Consider the following 14,761-nt stretch of genomic DNA (forward strand, 5'->3'; position numbering starts at 1 on the left):
TCCAGGAGAGTAACAAGCACTTATAATTAATTAGAACTGTACTAGCAGCAGAGGATTTGTGTGATTTTGTTCACCCATGAGTTTATCAATAGCAGTGGAAGCCAATCAGTTCAGTTCAGCCACTCAGTGGTGTCCGACTCTGCGACCCCATGAATCACAGCATGCCAGGCCTCCCTGTCCATCACTGACTCCTGGAGTTTACTCATGTCCATCGAGTCGGTGACACCATCCAGCCATCTCATCCTCTGTCGTCCCCTTCTCCTCCTGCCCCCAATCCCTCCCAGCATCAGGGTCTTTTCCAGTGAGTCAACTCTTGGCATGAGGTGGCCAAAGTATTGGAGTTTCAGCTTCAGCATCAGTCCTTCCAATGAACACCCAGGACTGATCTCCTTTAGGATGGACTGGTTGGGTCTCCTTGCAGTCCAAGGGACTCTCAAGAGTCTTCTTCAACACCATAGTTCAAAAGCATCAATTCTTCGGTGCTCAGCTTTCTTCACAGTCCAACTCTCACATCCATATGTGACCACTGGAAAAACCATAGCCTTGACTAGATGGACCTTTGTTGGCAATGTAATGTCTCTGCTTTTTAATATGCTATCCAGGTTGGTCATAACTTTCCTTCCAAGGAGTAAGCCAATAGATTTGTACTAACACAGTATCTGGTTTCTGGATTGTAGTATCTGATTTCTTGGATTATATTAGGTATATAATCCAAGTACTTCCTCACTGTCTCCTTTCCCACCACACACTCACACTGGGAAGGTCACCAGAACTACTGTGTATGAATTCCTATTTTATCCCCGTTTGCTTGGAGATTATATTGTCATTTATTTGAGATTTTCTTCATCTGAAAAATGGGACTAATACTTGCTTCATAAGGCTGTTTTGAATATCAATGAGGTTATGTTTTAGAGGCTAAGTAAAGTGTATAAAGTAGATATTTCTACTAAATATGTTATCTACTAGGCTGTGAGAACTTTGAAGATAAAGTTGGTATTCATGCATATGTTTCCAACACTTTGTAGGCTGCTTGGCATATATAGGTGGTGCATGCAAGCATGCCAGGTCACTTCAGTCATGTCTGACTTTTCACTCCTTTGTCCGTGGGATTCTCCAGGCAAGGATACTGGAATGGGTTGCCATGCTCTCTTCCAGGAGATCTTCCTGACCCAGGGAGCGACCAGGGAGCAAACCCACGTCTCTTATGTCTACCTGCTTTGGCAGGCAGGTTCTTTACTACTAGGACCACCTAGGATTTATGATATTTATAAATATTTGTTGTATATGTTAACTCCTTGGTGTGTTTCAGTTTTAAAAGCCTTAGCAGAACTGAAAAGCAGTTACATTTTGCCAGAACACAGTCAGACTTCCATTTCTTTCTATTTGTTTTGCTAACGTTCTGGTGTATATGGGAAGGGGATGATCTGAGAGTCAGTGATTCTCAGAGTGTAGGTTTCACAGCAGAGTTGCCTGGTGTTTGGGCTTTACGCAACTCACACTGATGAAGGGGCATCTCTTGGTTTTTTACCTTGTATCACCTGTACATTGCAGGCTTTGGATATGGGACCAGTATCATTTCAGAGGAATTCCCTGGTAGCTCAGCTGGTAAAGAATCTGCCTGCAATGCTGGAGACCCTGGTTTGATTTCTGGGTTGGGAAGTTCTTCTGGAGAAGGGATAGGCTACCATTCCAGTATTCCTGGGCTTCCCTGGTGGCGCAGATGGTAAAGAATCCACCCACAATGTAAGAGACCTGGGTTTGATCCTTGGGTTGGGAAATTCCCCTGGAGGAGGGCATGGTAACTCACTCCGGTATTGTTGCATGGAGAATCCCCATGGACAGAGGAGCCTGGCGGGCTGCAATCCATTGGGTTGCAAAAAGTCGAACATGACTGAATGGCTAAGCACATCGTTTCAGAAGATTATTGGAGGTGGCCATAGACTTGCTGACTTTTTTGTTGAGTAAACACATTAAACATTATAAAAATTGACCAGCTGAAATATTATTGTTTAGTAAAAGGGTGTCTAAATTCATGAAAATAGGAATAACATAATCTCAGAATAACAAAAAAGATGAATAATTTAGCCTTAGCTTAATGATGTCTTTTTACTACACTGCTCTTATTAATTTTGCTATGCTAGTGAAAACTGACTTTCACTAACACTGGTCCAACATCTGGGAATAACTAACTGTATGCTGGGAAAGATAGAAGGCAGGAGGAGAATGGGACGATAGAGGATGAGATGGTTGGATGGCATCACTGACTCAATGGACATGAGTTTGAGTAAACTCTGGGAGTTGGTGACAGACAGGGAGGCCTGGTGTGCTGCAGTCCATGGGGTCACAAAGAGTCAGACACAACTGAGCAACTGAACTGAACTGAACTGTAGTCATTTTCTGAGTAGGATAAAATTGGTACATTGATATTTGCTGACTTTTTAAGCCTCAATTTACTCTTCTGTTTCTTTGCGGTCTTGCTGTGGCCGGTGACATGTGGTCACAGTTGTACACTGTTTGACATTTGCAAGTTCAGCGAATGTCAGTGGGTGCTTGGCAGGGTAGAACCAAAAGAAGAGCTGGAAGCAAGCCATCCCAAAGTGTCACTTCAACTACCAGGAACCAACTGTATTTCCAGAGATGAGTAGAAGTGTCAAAATTTATTAGTGTAGAGTGAGAAATTTCTAAGAACCTGGCTTAAGTTGGAAGCTGAAACAACAACAACAAAAACAATCAAAACAAACTCCCAAACCGAAGGCTAGAGTCAGCACATGCTTTAGCTTGGATGAGCCTCTCATGGGAATGGTTTTTGAGGCAACTTTGCTTCAGTTCATGGAAAACATCTTAAAACTCAGTGGCTGAAAAGCACCATGAGACATATGACTCAATAAACAAAGGGTGTGGACCTCAAATTAGCTTAATCTCACAAGCTGTATTTAATTACATAACAATGTTTTGTTCCACTTTGTAGAAACAACTAAAGAAGTATCTGTTCTCTTGTTGGTATCTGCTCTCTTGTTAAGGTTCAACTTGTCATTGAACCTCTGTATGTGGCTGATTATAAAGCTTATGACAACACACACTAAATTGTGTCCAATGTTTGCTTTGCAAATTCTTAGAGAAAATAAGTTTGCTAACACTGTCTGAATTTTGACTCATGCACAGTGGAAATCTGCAAGTAAATATTTTGCTTTTAAAGCAGGATCTTAATCAGTGAAGTTTTTAGTGCTTGTGTTTAAACAGCAAAACAAATACATAGTTGTGACATGTTTAACCAGCTTCCACCTCCTTCTTTCTCTCATTGACTTGGAAAATTACAAGAATGTTGAAAAACATATTCTATGCTCTTATGAGAACCTAAGTGGCAGACTTTATACATGTTTATTGCCAATCTTCATAATAGTCTTATAAGGTGGATATTATGACCCCTGTTTGGAAGACAGGAAAACTGAGGCCCAGAGAAACATAAATAACTCATAATTTCTCAGGAGTGACAGAAACTGGAAATAGAAAGGGCGGTTAGAATGTAAGAACATGGACTTCCTCTGACGTACACTTCCTCCCTCACACTAAAAGAGATAGAAAAGCTTTGGGACTCTTATCTCTCCTGATATCTCTTGGAGGAAGCGAAAAGAATCAACAGAGAATCAACATCTATTGAGTTTTTTAGTTTTTATTAAATTGAGCGCTAGAATTTTGTTCTTACACATAGCATATGTGCAATAAAATAATTGTTGGTTTAATTTGAGAGTACATCTTAGATTAATATATCAGATTTATGTAAGAATATTAGTTAATTTTGTCCATTGACACATAGTTAAAACCAATATATGGTTGTTGATTAATAGAGTCACTTGGCAATGGCTTTCCATTATTTGTAAGAACAGAGGAAAACAGGGAAAGGTAAGTACAAATTCCGATATACATAGTATGTCTGTAGAGGACTTTTAGACAGTTTTGTGTCTCTTTGAATAAGATTTCAGGTATGATATAAAGATGTGGTCCATGATTGTTATTTCATGATATATATTCTTCCTTGCTGATCCTATCCTACACCCTGGTTTCAGGTAGCATTTAATAAGGTAATATTTTCTGAGATAGATCTTCACCCTCAGATCTCAGTCTCTGAGCTCCACACCATTATTTCCAGCTATGCATTGTACATCTTATGGATGTTTTACAGCCTCCTTAAGTATAACAGTTCAGTTCAAAACTGAACTTGCTATCTTTTTCTCCAGATTTTTTCTCCTCACTACTATTTCTAATATTGGGAATGTCCCTACCATCGATCTGGTAAATTAAAGACCCAAGATTTAGTTGTACCTGCCCCCTCTTGATAATTTTCCACTTTTGAGAGGTCATTGAGTGGTGTTTATCCTATTGCCTAAATCTTTCTGTTCATTCCCTCTCTCTTAATTCTTGATGTTATCATCTTGTATTATGTGAAATGCCTGTTAACTGGTCTCCTTTCTTCCGTTACCTAATTTAGAGACATTTGGTGAGTGCCTGCAATGGTCTAGGCAAAATTTAATTGCTGGAAATACAACGAAAAGAAACAATCATAGCAGTCCTAATAGTGAGAGGAAAGAAATGAGTAAGATAAGTAAGTAAAATAAAGGAAAAATAAAAGCAAAGAGATGAGAAAGGGAATATATATGGGATGCTGAAAATTTAAATACAGTGACCAGGAAAGGCCTTGCTGAGGAGTTGACATTTGAGTAAAGACCGGAAGGAGGTGAGTGAGCAAGTCATGAAGATATCAGGGGGAGAATTATTTAGGTGGAAGAACAGCAGTTTGGAGGCCCTGAGCCAGGAACTCACAGGGTAAATTTGAGGACCATTAAGAGAGGCAACTGAACTGGAGTGGAGTGAGACAGTTAGGGGTGGGGGACATTGAAAGAAGATAAGGTCAGAAAGATAAGGAGCAGGGAGTCAGTGGTTGGGGGAAAATCATTTAGGGTTTTGCACTTAAGGACTTTGATGTTTATTCTGAGTGAGATAGGGTCTTTGAGGGTTTTGAGCAAAGGCATGACATCAGATCTATTTATTTAATAGGTTCCCACTCTGGGTACTTCATGAGGAGTAGTGGGCCTGGGATGGAGAGGGAGACCTCTTGCATGCGTGCTAAGACTCTTCAATTGTGTCCGACTCTTTGTGACCCTATGGACTGTAGCCTGCCAGGCTCCTCTGTCCATGGGATTCTCCAGGCAAGAATACTGGAGTGGGTTGCCATTTCCTCCTCCAGGGAGACCTCTTAGGAGCTCACTAAATAACTAGAGTGAGAGACGATGGTAGTTTAGAAAAGGGTGGTAGAAGTGGAGATGGTGAAAAGTGGTCAGAATCTATATATATTTTGAATTTAGGCCTTAGAGGATTTGCTGATGATTCACTTATGAGATGTGGGAAAAAGAGGAATCCAGACTGAATTCAGGATTTTTGCCTCTTTCCAATCAACCCTTTAAAATCCTTCAAGTGCTTTAAAAAAATGTGAATCTTAGGGTCTGATATCCTCCCTTCCAATAATACCTCATTGTAAATTTATCTGTAGCTCATCAAAAATCCTCAAATGGCATTCAAACCGTCCATGGCATTTAAGGCCAACCTCTGCAACTTTATCTTCTGTCACATCCTCACCTGCCCACCTGACCTCATCCAGATCAAATGTCACAGTCACTTCTGCATGTGATGTCTTTTGCCTGGAGAATGTCATATCTGTATAGTTCTCATTTTATCCTAAAATAATTCAAGCATCTTTCATTTCCTACCACGTAGTTACCCTTTTCTCCTCTTGCTGCCCCTCATCTGATCTCATAATGCTCAATGAATTTCTCTACTATAGTCCTTATCCCTTCATGTACCTGCATCTAGGATGCTGTAACTCAGCAATGCCCAAGGTTTCTTTTACCAGGAACCAGTTTTTTGGAAGGCAATTTTTCCACAAATGGCGGGGCAGGGGTGGGGGGAGGTTTGGGGATGATTCAAGTACATTACAATTTTTATGTACTTTATTTCTATTTTGTGGCAATCTCAGTATATTGTGCCTTGACTTCTGGGTTAGGGTTCACTTTCTTTCACACTCTTATAAGGATCTGATGCTACCACTGATCTGACAGGCGGCAAAGTTCAGGCAGTAATGCGAGTGATGGGGGGTGGCTGTAAATACAGATGAAGGCTCGCTTGCTCACCCACTGCTGACCCTCTGCTGTGCAGTCTAGTTCCTAACAGGCCACATACTAGTACCAGTCTGTGGCCGGGGGGTTGGTGACCCTTGCCATAACTCATGAAATGTAGAGATGCATCTTGTCTGTCAGGATATGCCTCATTCATATACAATACATATTATAGAGTGAGTCCACATCGGGCATTGCAATAGAAAATTGATGAATGACTGCAAAGAGGGATTTAAAAAATAATTTTACTATTTTTTGGAAGGACTTTAACACTGTAGTCTGTGCATTCTTATTTTAAATACTAAAAAAAAAAAATAGATCAGAGAATAATCTCTGCCATCTATTGAGTGCTTACAATGTACTGGCTGAACTTTTCAACATCATTTAATTTAATCTCTGTTAAAAACCCTTGTTCAGGTGCTCAGTCATGTCTGACTCTTTGCAACCCCATGGACTGCAGCACACCAGGTTCTCTAGTTTACAGATAATAAAATAAAGCTTAGTTAGTCAGCTAGTAAGAGGGCTGGAATGCAAACCCAGATCTGTCAAGCTCAAACTACAAAATGACCACTTCATATGGGAAGAAGTTTTCTGTTAATTATTATGTTGTTATTAATTTCTATCACATTTACTACTTTGTTGGTACTAAGAAACAGAAAGTTCAAATATTTCTATAGCCCTTATAGGATATACAAAGACAGTTATTTGAGTGTGTGTATTAATATGTTGGAGTTATGCAGAATATGAGAAATAGTTCCAAAGAAGAGGGACTTTTTCTATTTTAGTCCCTTTCATTAAATCTCGATGGTTGTCATGAGGCAGGCATTAGAGACTATCCAATTCAATGATTTAATTTTTTAAGTTGAGGAAGGCTTTGTTCAAACAAGGTCTTAAAAAACTTGAAAGCTTAACGATTAAAACAGATGAAAATGGAATAGCTTCTTTGTTTGATTTTGAGTTGTGGGAAAAGGACCCTTTCCTATTTCTAACAAATCACTGATCTAGCCCAACACTTTTATTAATTTCTTAAGTGTTTAAAAAAGTTTTTTGTTGTTGTTGTTCTTGTTAGCTTTGGTTGTGCTCTAAAAGAAAAGAGAGACACAGAATTATTCAAGATTGCACAACTGGATGATGGTAGAGTTGGGGCTCTAGTTTTAAGATTTCTTTGATATATTTGCTTTATTTAAACATGATGCATTCTTAAAACACTGGGTTCATATGGAAGATAAGATTCCTATCCTTGAATCACATATCCATGAGACTTTATGTGTATATACCTTTGGAATGCACTGCATGACTTTCTTTTAATTCAATGGTTTATTTTCCAACTTAATCTTGGGTAACAATTAAATAAGTTTATATTCATTGAGGATATAAATCACATATTGTTACCCTGCTTTTTTAACTTATATGCAGAATACATCATGCAAAATGCCAGGCTGGATGAAGTACAAGCTGGAATCAAGATTCCTGGGAGAAATATCAATAACCTCAGATATGCAGATGACACCACCCTTATGGCAGAAAGTGAAGAACTAAAGGGCCTCTTGATGAAAGTGAAAGAGGAGAGTGAAAAAGTTGGCTTAAAACTCAGCATGCAGAAAACTAAGATCATGGCATCTGGTCCCATCACTTTGTGGCAAATAGATGGGGAAACAATGGAAACAGTGCCAGACTTTCTTTTCTTTTCTTTTCTTTTCTTTTCTTTTCCAGAATCACCGTAGATGGTGATTGCAGCCATGAAATTAAAAGACACTTGCTCCTTGGAAGAAAAGCTATGACCAACCTAGACAGCATATTAAAAAGCAGAGACATTACTTTGCCATCAAAGTCTGTCTAGTCAAAGCTATGGTTTTTCCGGTAGTCATGTATGGATGTGATAGTTGGACTATAAAGAAAGCTGAGCACTGAAGAATTGATGCTTTTGAACTGTGGTGTTGGAGAAGACTCTCGAGAGTCCCTTGGACTGCAGGGAGATCCAACGAGTCCATCCTAAAGGAAATCAGTCCTGAATATTCATGGGAAGGACTGATACTGAAGCTGAAACTCCAATACTTTGGCCAGCTGATGGGAAGAACTGACTCATTGGAAAAGACCCTGATGCTGGAAAAGATTGAAGGTGGGAGGAGAAGGGGACGACAGAGGATGAGATGGATGGATGGCATCACTGACTCAATGGACCTGAGTTTGAGTAGGCTCCAGGAGTTGGTGATGGACAGGGAGGCCTGGCGTGCTGCAGTCCATGGGGTCACAAAGAGTCGGACATGACTGAGCAACTGAACTAATACCAGTTGAGGAAACAGACTGGGCAAGTGGTACCTGAGCAAGCCTGTACAACGTTTTTGTGAAAATTAGGGAAAAAGCAGCTTCTCTGGGAAACAGACATAAGGTGTTCCTTGGGCTACGTGCAGCTCTGGTCTGAGCCAGACAGCTTGGCAAGGAGCATAGGCACAATCTTGGCTTCCAGTCTCCCCCTGAACCAGCATTTTTGTGCATTATACAAGCTATATAGCTGTGTACAACAGACCAGAACTGATGTATCAAAGCTTTGGAATCTGCTGCTTGTGGGAAACGCCAACCTAGGATTCATTTTTCTCTTGTAAAGTTTGCAAATTGGTACAGACAAATGGCTAGTAGGTATGGATGTAAGCATGTGTGTATGTTGGCATGTATATAGTAGTTGAATTGGGGGCTTGATGATGACTCAGGAGAACAAACTGCCGATGAAGTAAAGAGTGTGGGTTCAGTCGCTTCATAGGCTAGTCAAGTTCTTCCTTTCCTAGGACTCAGGCTGTGTCCTGGAACTCAGGCTCCTTACAGAGCACCAAGCCGAGCTCCCTGTGCTGCATAACGTTCCCACTAGCTATCCGTTTACACAGGGCTTTCCCAGTTGGCTCAGTGGTAAAGAAAGTGCCTGCCATGCAGGAGCCACGGGAGCCCTGGGTTTGATCCCTGGGTGGGGAAGATCCCCTGGAGGAGGGCATGGCAACCTACTCCAGTATTCTTGCCTGGAGAATCCCCAAGGACAGAGGAGCCTGGCCGGCTACAGTCCATAGGGTCACAAAGAGTCGAACAGAACTGAAGCGACTTAGCATGCACACAAGCACTATATATATGTCAATTCCAATCTCTCAATTCATCCCACCCTCCTCTTACCTCCTGTGTCTACATGTCTGTTATAATGCTTTTCATGAAGTCCAATATCTTCCAACTGACACCTGGGTGTTATCACACATATACCTTATACTGAAGGAAAAGGATATGTCCATAGTACCTCTACTGAGGTACTTTCTGTAGTAGAAGAAATTTAATATTAATTTTCTCATCTTCTTCTATAGTCATCAGTTGCTTTACTCAGAAATATGTGTTGAGATCACATACCTGTTATTTTGCTGGACATGCAAAAAAAGTCCTTAAATGACTTTAGAGTGATAGTGGCATGTAAGGATGCCAAATGCTATAGAAAATTGAGAGGTCAGAGAAGTAACTTTTGGGTGAGGAAGGAGGAATTGTTTCCACTCATCATAGAACATGTGGCATGTGAGCTCTGCTTTATGGAGTGGACAGGAGATCTGAGCAGACAAATAAACAAAGACAAAAGAGATAGAAAGTACAAAGTGTGCTTGGAGAAGAGTACTTGGCCATGTGTTGCACTTATAGAGGAGCAAACGGAAAATAATCTAGAAAAACGAGAACAGTCGAGATTATGGAAGAGATTAAGTGTGATGGATTTGGAGTCTTTGCTTTAGAACATCACTCAGGCTTTTGAAATGAGTTATAGTAAAACAGTAATATTGTAGAAAGGCCAATCTGGTGGCTTGGTTGAGCTGAATGGGAGGGAGTTGGGAGGCAGGAGGTCTTACTGGGGAGACTAACTCATTAATCCATGAATGGGATAGGATGGGCCTTGGACCTTGTAGAGGCTGTGGGATGGAAAAGGAAGGATTGAGGGACACATGGAAGATGGAAAACTAGGACCATTTCCTGTAGAGGAATCAGTGCCAGAGGCAAGAGTGGCAGCCCAAAATGAGACTGAAAGTTCAGCCTGAGTAACTTAGGAATTAGTTATGCTAGTTATATCAGTAGGCAATTTTAGGTTTTTGGGATATTTTAATAATATTTAATTTTAGTAACTAATCATATCTGTATGATAATTCCCAGCAGTTAGCTGGAAAGGTAATTAGCCTGGGAAAAGATATTGAGACTGGAGGTATCCTTTTTGAAGCTACTTTGAGAGAGAGTAATTTAAAGCTCTGAAAAAGAGAGTGTGAAACCAACTCACCTCACTAAATTTGAATTTTAAAAAAACTACAATGTAAATGTCCAGGAAGATATGCAAACACCCATGAATTTGATGTCATGAAGAGCTTTCTGTTATCACAGCCTTAGGTATCCAATAATAAGTAAAAGCGCCTGGTTATTACGAAATCAATGTGTACATATAATTTAGGCAGCCATCAATTAATACTTACTAAACACTTGTAAGGGTAACCCAAGTGGCGCAGGGGTAAAGAATCTGCCTGCTAATGTAGGAGACATGGGTTCCATTCCTTGGTCAGGAAGATCCCCTTGGGAAGGAAATGGCAATCCACTCCAGTACTCTTGCCTGGGAAATCCCACGGACAGAGGAGCCTGGCAGGCTACAGTTCATGGTGATGCAAAAGAGTTGGACATGATTTGGTGACAAAAAACAACAAACAAAATACATGTAATCACACCATTGTCCTAAGTGAAATAATTTTTATGTGTGAGGCTAAAAATGCAATAAACCATGATCCAGAAGAAATGAACTTTTATCGTGGCTTACATATAGAAAAGAAATACAAATTGTTTTCTGTACTTCTTTTACTAGCCTATGCTTTAAAGAGGAAACAATAGTCAAATGAATGAAACAACATAAACAACTACTCATGCTGGGTGCTTGGGTGTATAATGATTTAAACAATTGATTGATGGCTTAATGGAGTAGGAGTGGCCCTTTATAGCTAATTTATTACTTATGGCATGATATAATGAGACCAAGATCATAATAATTTCATTGTAGATAGATTTTCCCAACCAGTTCACAGCTATAGGCTGAGACTGTTCTTATTTGCTATTCTGGAAATTTGCTTATTTGCTATTTTGGTTTAGAAGCTTCATGAAGGTGGGGCTTTTTCCTTCTTTCTTTCCTTCCTTCCCTAGGTTTTTCCTTCCTTCTTTCCCACCTTTCCTTCTACCTTCCTTTTCGTGAATAATATTTTTATTTTCAGAAGACTGGCCCCATTACTCTGGTTTCTGTGTGTTCAACATATTCAAGAAATCTTTTAAGAAAGGCATTGACTAGAAGCAGGAACTGATTCTAATATTGAAAAGACTATAAAAGAATGTGACATAAACCAAAAACAAGAGTCTTTGTTCATAAGTCAGGCTGGTTTCAAAGACCTTTTCAGGGGAATAAATTCTTGACTGTGGAAGACTTATCCAAAGAAAATCAAAGTTCTTCCTTTTCAAATCAGAGGGCTAATACAGCCTTACTCCCATTATTTTAAAGTAAGCATTTCCAGATGCTTGTTTCTGAGCTTTGTTTGATATTTATCTTATTTTAGACTAAGGAAGGAAATGATTTATCTGAATTGTCCCACACATGCTTCATTTTTCTCAAGCACACGGTCTGGTTAGTCGAATGGAGTAGACCGCTGAGGAGGGTTTGAGGGATGCTGCTAAACTGAGATCAGTAAAGTTTGCCGGGTTTCCTTTACTCAGAATATACCTCCATATTCAGTAATAGAGTTAGACTTGTATAATTATTAACAGAAGGTATTTGATGACTCCTAAGAGACAGAGTCAGGCTTCCCTGGTGGCTCAGAGGTTAAAGCGTCTGCCTGCAATGCGGGAGACCCAGTTTTGATCCCTGGGTCGGGAAGGTCCCCTGGAGAAGGAAATGGCAACCCACTCCAGTATTCTTGCCTGGAGAATCCCATGGACAGAGGAGCCTGGTGGGCTACAGTCCACGGGGTCGCAAAGAGTCGGACATGACTGAATGACTTCACTTTCACTTTTCAAGTGACAGAGTCAGTTAAAGACTTAAAGGCCTCTTTTTTCTTTCTTTCTTTTTTTTTTTAAAGTTACTGCTCTGCTAAACTCGGGCCTCCCAGGTGGCACTGGTGGTAAAGAACCCATCTGCCAATGCAAGAGACATAAGAGATGCGGGTTCGATCCCTGGGTCTAGAAGATCCCCTGGAGGAGGAATGAAAACCCACCCCAGTATTCTTTCCTGGAGAATCCCATGGACAGAGGAGCCTGGTGGGCTGTGGTCTCTAGAGTCACAAAGAGAGGGACGTGACTGAGCGATTCAGCACAGTGCTGCTAAGCTTAATATATGTGCTTCTATAAGGAAAGTCAACTTTGCTGGAACTGTACAGCTGCCCAAAAGGCAGGTTCTGCTTTCATAGCCGAGATGATGGAGCCTTTTCCGTGTGCAAACAGGCCCAGTGGTGCTGTGGGACACAGTGACATGGTCTGCAAAAGTGAGCCTGCCTCAGTGATCTGAAACGACGGAACGGTAAGCTACTTCGGAACTTGCGATGCTGATATTTTAAGAATATTTCTCTAGGAATCACCAAACCCACAGTCATGGAGTCGTGCTCTCTTGACTCTACCACTGTTGAAACGCATGTCCCTGGTGTTTCAGCACAGACAATGTAACAGAGAAAGTCCTGACACAGGTTCCCTGTCTTCTTGGCTGATTAATGTTAGGGAAAGATTAGCATGTACTCTAGAGGGCACTGCTCCCCGTGTTAGTACTCCATCTGATCTCTAGAAAGTGTAGGTAGCTACTGACTGAGTCATTGAGCCCAGAGTAGTTTCAGAGCAAGAAGTAACTATTTAGTTGAAGATTTGCTTGCCTATATTCCTCCAAATAGTATTTTTTCTATATAGATTTAGTTTTAAAAACTAGATTTTTTTCTTTTTTGTTTATTCTTTCCTTTTATTTCCTTTCCTTAAATTTTTTTTTTTTTTTAAACTAAATTGAAGTGAAAGTCGCCCAGCCATGTCTGACTCTTTGCGACCTGGTGGACTATACAGTCCATGGAATTCTCCAGGCCAGAATACTGGAGTGGGTAGCCTTTCCCTTCTCCAGGGGATCTTCTGAAGCCAGGGACTGAACCCAGGTCTCCCGCATTGCAGGCAGATTCTTTACCAGCTGAGCCACAAAAGAAGCCTAAAGATAATATTTAACCTTTATAGCCACCAACATTATTTTGCCATCTTTCTGCAAATTGCAAAGAAATATTCATGATACTGTATGCATGTGATATTTCATTTTTTATTGGGGTATAATTGCTTTAGAATATTGTGTTCATTTGTGCTATATAACAAAGTGAATCAACTATGTGTATACATGTATTCCTTCCCTCTGGCACCTCCCTCCCATACCCGCTTCCTACCCCTCTAGGTCATCATAGAGCACCGAGCTGAACAAATTATGTTATATAGCAGTTTCCTACTAGCTAGCTGTTTTACACATCGTAGTGTATGTATGTCAAGCATGTGATATTTTATTGTCAAAATGCTCTTTTAAAAATGTATGTTTGAAATTAGTTTTTTAAATTAAATCTATCTATTAGGATGATGAAAATGTTCTGAAATTTGATTTTGATGATGGTTGTACAACCCTGTAAGTATACTAAAACCACTGAATTGTACACTTTGGTAAGCTTTATTATGTATAGTTAAATTTCAGTAAAGCTGTTAAAGTTGTTTATCTTTTATGATTCTCAACTTAACTGCAATAACAAAACTACTAAACTTTCAAAGAATGATTGACAGTGAGGGTGGACTTGAACTCACAGAGAGGAAAACCCATTACCCCATTCAGTTCAAGTTTCAATGCCGTTTTCTCCAAAGCAGTCCTCAGCTAGGTGTTAGAACGCAGTTAATGGCAACAGCAACAATAGGGAGCGAATCATCCTAAGTAATAGTTAAAGCATCCGAGTTTTGAAATTATTTATACACAATTTAAAGCATAATTTCACCGTAACATTGCTGTCACTCATTTGTGTTTCCCTTTTATTTATTTATTTTTTGAGTGGAATTACAAGGAGTGCATTGGGCATTGCTTATAAGCCTGGTTAGATCTACAGAAGTCTGTCACACATATTATTGTTACTTGTCAGGGTAGAAAAAAAAAAAAGGTAAGAAGTCCTAGAGAAAAGCTTATAATTAAATTCCAGCTGCTACATGACCAAAAAAACCCATTCATTTTCTACACATTTCCCAATTCTCCCATTTCTTCCTTTCTTATGCAGCCTGAACTGACTAAATAACAGTGTCCCCCAGGCTTATTTGAGTGCAGAAACATTTCTTTCTGAAATACCTGACAAGTTGAGGAGCACAGTGTTCCTGGAACTCAGTTAAGAAAATGTTCCTTGTGAGTCCTGACTTGCCTAAGTCCCTCAGTGTTTCTGCAGGAAAGGGATGGGAGAGCTAATGCATACCCAGCTTAGAGGGCATGCTCATTCATATGTAAATACACGGAAATATGTCTTGCTGTAACTCTCTTTCCATTTTGAATAATACTTGGGGAACTACTTTGTAGCTGTTTAGTTTCA

The 14,761-nt window shown here is 40.1% G+C and overlaps 1 protein-coding gene across 1 annotated transcript in view; it reads right to left on the reverse strand.

The window, feature by feature from the left end:
• Positions 1 to 14,761, reverse strand: part of TMPRSS11D (transmembrane serine protease 11D) — a 52,247-nt gene that overhangs the window by 30,207 nt on the left and 7,279 nt on the right. The gene's annotated exons all lie outside the window — the stretch shown is intronic.

Source organism: Cervus canadensis, chromosome 26 (assembly GCF_019320065.1).
Source record: "Cervus canadensis isolate Bull #8, Minnesota chromosome 26, ASM1932006v1, whole genome shotgun sequence".
Taxonomy (NCBI): Eukaryota; Metazoa; Chordata; class Mammalia; order Artiodactyla; family Cervidae; genus Cervus; species Cervus canadensis.